Source organism: Heptranchias perlo, chromosome 18, assembly GCF_035084215.1.
Source record: "Heptranchias perlo isolate sHepPer1 chromosome 18, sHepPer1.hap1, whole genome shotgun sequence".
Lineage (NCBI taxonomy): Eukaryota > Metazoa > Chordata > Chondrichthyes > Hexanchiformes > Hexanchidae > Heptranchias > Heptranchias perlo.
In genome coordinates this window covers 23,844,035-23,850,494 of record NC_090342.1, presented here as the reverse complement: position 1 = coordinate 23,850,494, position 6,460 = coordinate 23,844,035, and positions in this window count along the sequence as shown.

The following is a 6,460-nucleotide window of genomic DNA, read 5'->3' as shown; positions in this document are numbered from 1 at the left end:
TGGAGCAATGGCCCTTTAAATCCAGATGCATCAGCTGACAGCCTGTCATGTGGGTGCGCAGTCTGCCCTCTGCGCAGCTTTCGGACGGCAAACCCGAAAACAGGATTAACGGCCACCAATTAAGTCGCGATCGCGTGGGGAACGGTAAGTTTTTATTATTCGGGTTTGCCCCGCGCCCATTGACCCACCCCCCCACTGCCATCCCGCTGCCCTTTTAAAATCGAGCTCATGGTATTATTAACACATCAAAATCAAGGTGGGCTCAGATTCTGAATTAATTAACTGGATCTATCTACAGAAATTAAACAACGACACCTTGTTCTAATACAATGACAGTAATAAGAAGCTCAGTCTTTAAAGATACACACTGCACTTGACAGAAATAACTGTAATGATTCTCTTTACTGACTGTCTATGATAGATTCCAGCATTAGCTTTAGGTTCTGCTTCACGCAGGATCATCCTGGTTCCCACACTTTCATAGTTCATTCTCTCTTTCTCATCTGTTTCTCTCATGTGCCACAGGCTTAAATATTCCTTTGGCTTTTACAATGCCTCAGTGCACACTGAATTCTAAGTAGGCATAAAATAATGCATATTGATGTTACAGACTTGATCACATAACAGTTTCTCTGATATTTCGAGGTTGGATAATCCACAAGAGGGTGTTGTTTGCACCCCACACACAAAGTCTTCCTGGCTTAATTAGCACATTAATACTGTTGGGAAGCTGAAGTCAAAGGCCGCCTTCTGGATGCCAGACTTGCTGGAGAGCCCAGCAGCCATTTTAGACCTTCCTCAGCCTCAGTTTTACACAATCAACTGGCTCCACACTGATCTGAAGCCTGTGAAGCCAATACCCTACAGTCTCTGGCTGGTAGGTGCCAGAAGAATGCAGATATGATTGGTGGCATACTGGCAGGTGCACAAGGCAGTCCGCCTCTCATGCCTACTGATTTCCCTCGTAAAGCCTTCTATTACATTTTTGTTTTTTTTGTGTTACACACGTTCTTGAGCTCAGCATCACTGCCCACTCCCATAACTGGACCTCAAATTCCTACAGAGTGTGCCTGTATCTGCCTGATTTCTAGGCAAGTGTAGTGAGACTCAGAGATCCAACAGAGAACTCTGTCACTGTATTCTGGCTTACTGGATTATATTGCATGATCTCATCATTGGTCGGCAGAAGAATATACATTTTATCAGACTGCAGGTCAGACTATAAATCATTAGACAAATTTATTGAACATTAAACAGGTGAATGAACATTAGGAAATACAAACAGTAGATCCACAGTAAGTATAGACTTTGCACTTATCCTCTCAGTCAGAAATGATAAAGGTATTTCCCCTCCTCTAACTAAGCCTTGAAAAATGGGGGGTAAAATTCAACTTTGGCGGGAGCATAAAACAGGCAGTTGGGGATGGGTTATATGTCCCGCCCGATTTCCCTTTCCAGTGAAGTCAATGGAAAGGGAAATCAAGCGGGGTGTGTAATGAGCAGCTGATCTGCTACTGCCCGTTCTGCAACTCTGCCGAAGTTGAATTTTACCCCTTGGTTCTTTTATGACTGCATTTCCCAGCACCGTGGCCTCCCTAGCCTAAAATTTGTTTTCTCAACCATCATCTAGTAGAAAACCTCCTGGATACTCTTGTCTCTGCCCAATTCCAGGACCAAAGTCAAACCCAGAACATATTGATTGTCATTTTACGTACCTTAGGCTTTAAAAGACGAACTTGCATTTAAGGACACTCCAAGACACTTCACAGATAATTAATTACTTTTGAAGTGTAGTCACTTTTGTAGGCAAACGCTGCAGTTAATTTGCCATCAATAAGGTTTCACAAATAGCAAATGAGATATATTGTGGTGTCAGGTGAGGGATAAATGTTGACCAAGACACCAAGAAAACTCCTATCCCTTTTACAAATAGTACTATGGGATATCCTATGTCCACCTAAACATGCAGATGGAGCCTTAGTTTAATGTTTTATATAAAGGCAGCATCTCTGACAATGTAGCCTAGATTGTGCACTCAAATCTTAGAGTAGGACTTGAACCCAAAACTTTCTAACTCAGAGGGAAAAGTATTATCAGTTGAGCCAAAATGGCATAGGTAAGAAGAAATTTGAGTATGTTAGTATAAGAACATATGTAAAAACCATATCGAGAAATCCAAACTTATCCGAGAGGAGACAGAAAGAAGGAAAGATTTACAGAAAGAGGCAATGAGTGAAAAAAGTGGGATTAGAGGGGAAAAGGGACCACAATGAGAAAGATGTGTGAGGATCGTACAGCAAGAGAGAAAAAAATGGGTAGAAAACAATCAGAAAATCAGAGTGAGGAACACAGAAAGAACTGGAGTTTGGGAAAGAAGCAGGGATAGTGACAGGAAGAGAGATACCGTTTTTTTATATCCATGAGAAATAACACAGGAGTTCAACTCAGCTCGAGGTCAAATAGGATGCCAAGGTTGCTAACAGTCTGTTCAACCTGAGAAATGGAATCGGTGGCAAGGGTACGGAGTTTGTAGCAGGGGTCGAAGATGATGGCTTAGGTCTTGTCAATGCTAAACAGAAGGAAATTGCACCTCATCCGGGACTGGATGTCAGACAAGCAGTCTGACAACACTAAAGCAGTGGAAGGGTCGAGAGAGATGGTGGAGAGGTAGAGCTGGGTGTTATCAGCGTACATGTAGAATTTGACTTGGTGGTCAGATTCCTGCATATTGTACAGTTTTATTATTACCTCCACAGTGATGTGCAGCCTGCAAAGGCTGTTTTCCTCCAACATCCCAAGGTAGGTCTGCCTGTACACAAGGCCTCGTGGATACAAGTACATGTGCCTAGTCTGCTTCTATTTCAATCAGACCTGTATCACTGCTTTCATCCTATTCCTCATCCTCCAAGCAGCACAGATAAAGTCTCACTGGATTGCCCATTTACAAAATTATAATTGTAGCAACTTAAAATGTGCCAGCCAAACCTCTAAAACAGTAGCTAACTTGTACATCATAAGTGTCAGCTTCTTATATCCACAAAATCTTTTAAAATATAATCTTGCCATTGAGAGGTCACTCCGCGAGACAGAAGTACTCTAGTTGAACAATGAAACAAAAGCTCCACAATACCTATACAAATGCATACTGATGCTCCCTTCTGATATTTGACTAGCCTTGGGACTATGTTGATTGAATTATGTCATTGATTAATAGCCTGGTGATACTTGTTAATTATTTCTAGAACTTGGGCATACTTGGTGTTTAGCCAGATGCTTATGTCAGTTAATAATCAATTGTACCGACGACTTTTTTTCTTATGTACGTCATACAGAGCCAAAACAAAAGAAGCCAATTTTCCAGCATGCAGTTGCAGAAGCCATTTTGAAGATGGTATCTTTCTCAAAAGAATCCTTTTTTAAAGCTAAGGAATGCAGCATGAAGAGAAAATTCATAAAGAAATATTAAAATATGGTTACCTTTTGTGACTTGGCACATGACTGATCTCGAATCTGTCACACTGGTATACAGTTCCACTGGTGCTGGCAGTCTTCCAGTGCATCACCCAAATAGGTGTTCTTCACGTGTAAGTCTAAATAGTGACTGCTGGGAGATGACTTAATACTGGTGGCATCAGAACTGTGCTTTATCTGGTCTCATATTTGCATCCTTTGGAGCAGGAGTCACTGGACAGCAATCAGGAACACTGAGGCTAACAATAAAGTCCCCTGCTGCACCAGCTGAGATCAGCTAATTCTATTCAGATCACACCTGGGATATTTCACAACTATAATGCTCAGTATGGAGAACTTATTTTTAAACTGTCATGTAATTCTATCGCTTAAGAGGGATTGAACGTCTAAAACAGATAAAGGGAACTTCAGGTGAAAATCAACAAAAGTGGCAACCAGAAACTAGAGGCTGAAATTCCTCAGTCAGCCTCAGGGACATATGGACAGAAGTTCCAGCTCCAGTCATATTGAGGAGCACAGGGACAGTTATCTTCTACAAACCAGCCATCCTTGGGGACACAGACCTCGATTTTTACGGGGTGGGGGGTGAGAATGGTGCACGTGAGCCTGATAGCAATTTGGACACTTCAGTTGTTCTCCTGGGTTAGGGTTTGGAGAAAATCAGCTGGAGTTCCCTCTCCTGGTCGCTAATCAGTGACACCTGCTGGAAAGCATTTGCGTGTGAATGTTGAGTGAGGGCAGGGTCAAGCTCAGCTGTAACACCCTCCACGGGTGGAACTTGTCCAACTTTCTTTTGAACACTTGCAGTGAATCTGCACTCACTGCAGAAGCCGGCAACTTGTTCCAAAGGTCAGTGACCCTCTGCAAAAAGAAAAACTTCCTAGAATCATAGCATGGTTACAGCACAGAGGAGGCCATTCAGCCCATCGAGCCCGTGCTGGCACTTTGTAAGAGCAATCCAGTTAGTCCCATTCCCCTGCTCTTTCCCCGTAGCTCTGCAAATTTTTTCCCTTCAAGTATTTATACAATTCCTTTTTGAAAGCCACGAGTGAATCTGCTTCCAACACCCTCTCAGGCACCGCATTCCAGATCATAACTACTCGCTGCATAAAAAAGTTTTTCCTAATGTCGCCTTTGGTTCTTTTGCCAATCACCTTAAATCTGTGCCCTTTGGTTCTTAACCCCTCTGTCAATGGGAACAGTTTCCCTTTATGTATCTTATCTAAACCTTCATTAAACCCTGACATCTAATCTAATTCTACGCTTATATACATGCCCCCTGGTTATCCCTAACCTATCTAATCCAAATAGTCTATCCACAAGGACACAGTCTAGTCCCTTCATAATTTTAAAGAGCAAAATCAAATTTCCCCAAAGTCTATGCGTTTCTAGAGTAAAAAAAACCCAGGTTTTTAAGCCCATGGTAACTAAGGACTTTTAAACTAGGTATCAATCTAGGGCCTCTATATCATCCACCATATGAGAGCACCAAAACTGGACACATAATTCTGGATGAGGCCTTACCAATGTCTTATAAAAGGATAACATAAAATCTGCCTGCTAATACCACGGGACTCTATTTTATAAAGTAGTCGATTGTGTGGCACCTTGTCAAAAGCTTTTTGAAAAGTATGCAAAGTCACTCAGGTTACCTTCATCCACCTAGCAACTTCTTCCAAAAATTAAACCAGTTTGGTATCTAATCCTTAAAACAATTTGCCTATAACTGAAGTCAAGCTAATGGGCCTATAATTTCATTCAATAATGTAGATTCTAGAGCCCTGAATTTTGGCAGACCCAGTGGCATATTCCTGACATAAGTGCAGCAGGGGGGGTGGAAAATCAGCTGGGATCCAGAAACGCCAGGTCCCAATCCAGGCTGCTAATTTGTGCAGAGGCCACATTGGGACAGAACTTCTGTCCACCTCAAATATGACATCAGAGAGGGCTGGGCCACGGGGAAGGAATTCGCAAGTCGATTAGGCCGAAAGAAATCAACAAATTTTCCAGTGGCATTAGCCTCAGACCTAGCAGCTGGCCAGCTTTGTTTTTCCTGCCCCACCTATTTTCCTCTGGTGGGCAACCAAGATCCACCTATAGTAGCATAGTTACCTGCAACTTGTATGATAATGAAGTGACCTCCCTCAATCTGAGATAGCTCAACGGGGTCAGGAGTGAAGCCAACTCTGCCACACTTCCATCGGTGAGGTGGGCCTATGCACTTTTAGGCTTAGTGGTTTACCAATAATTCAAGTAAGGCTAACTGGTTTACAATTTTCCTGGCTTATCCCTGTTTCTGGTTTTGAAGAGGGCTGTCATATTTGCCACAATGTGGAGATGCCGGTGATGGACTGGGGTTGACAATTGTAAACAATTTTACAACACCAAGTTATAGTCCAGCAATTTTATTTTAAATTCACAAGCTTTCGGAGATTTTCTCCTTCCTCAGGTAAATGTTTCAAGATCTCGAAACATTTACCTGAAACATTTACCTGAGGAAGGAGAAAATCTCCGAAAGCTTGTGAATTTAAAATAAAATTGCTGGACTATAACTTGGTGTTGTAAAATTGTTTACAATTATATTTGCCACACTTCTAGTACAATGTTTCTTTCCACAGAATTTTGGAAAATTATGGTTAGCGCCACTGCTAATTCTTCCCTAGTTTCCATCAAGATCATCAGATGTAAATCAATAGGTTGTTCTACAATCCGAATGTCCATCTCCTCTATGAAAACTGAAGCAAAGCACTTATGTAGGTCTTCTGCTATCCTCACTCTCCGCTACATACTTGTTTCCTTCATCTCTAAGCAACTCTATGCCTCCCTTGAATATCCTGTTAATACTAACGTATCTAAGGAAAGCCTTTTTATTGCCTTTATTTTCTTTTCCTCTCATGCTTCCGCTTAGCCTTTCTAATCTCTCTTATTATGGATTTCCCATATATTCCATACATTTGTCCTAGCTTTCTTTTGTATTATCTATCCTTAT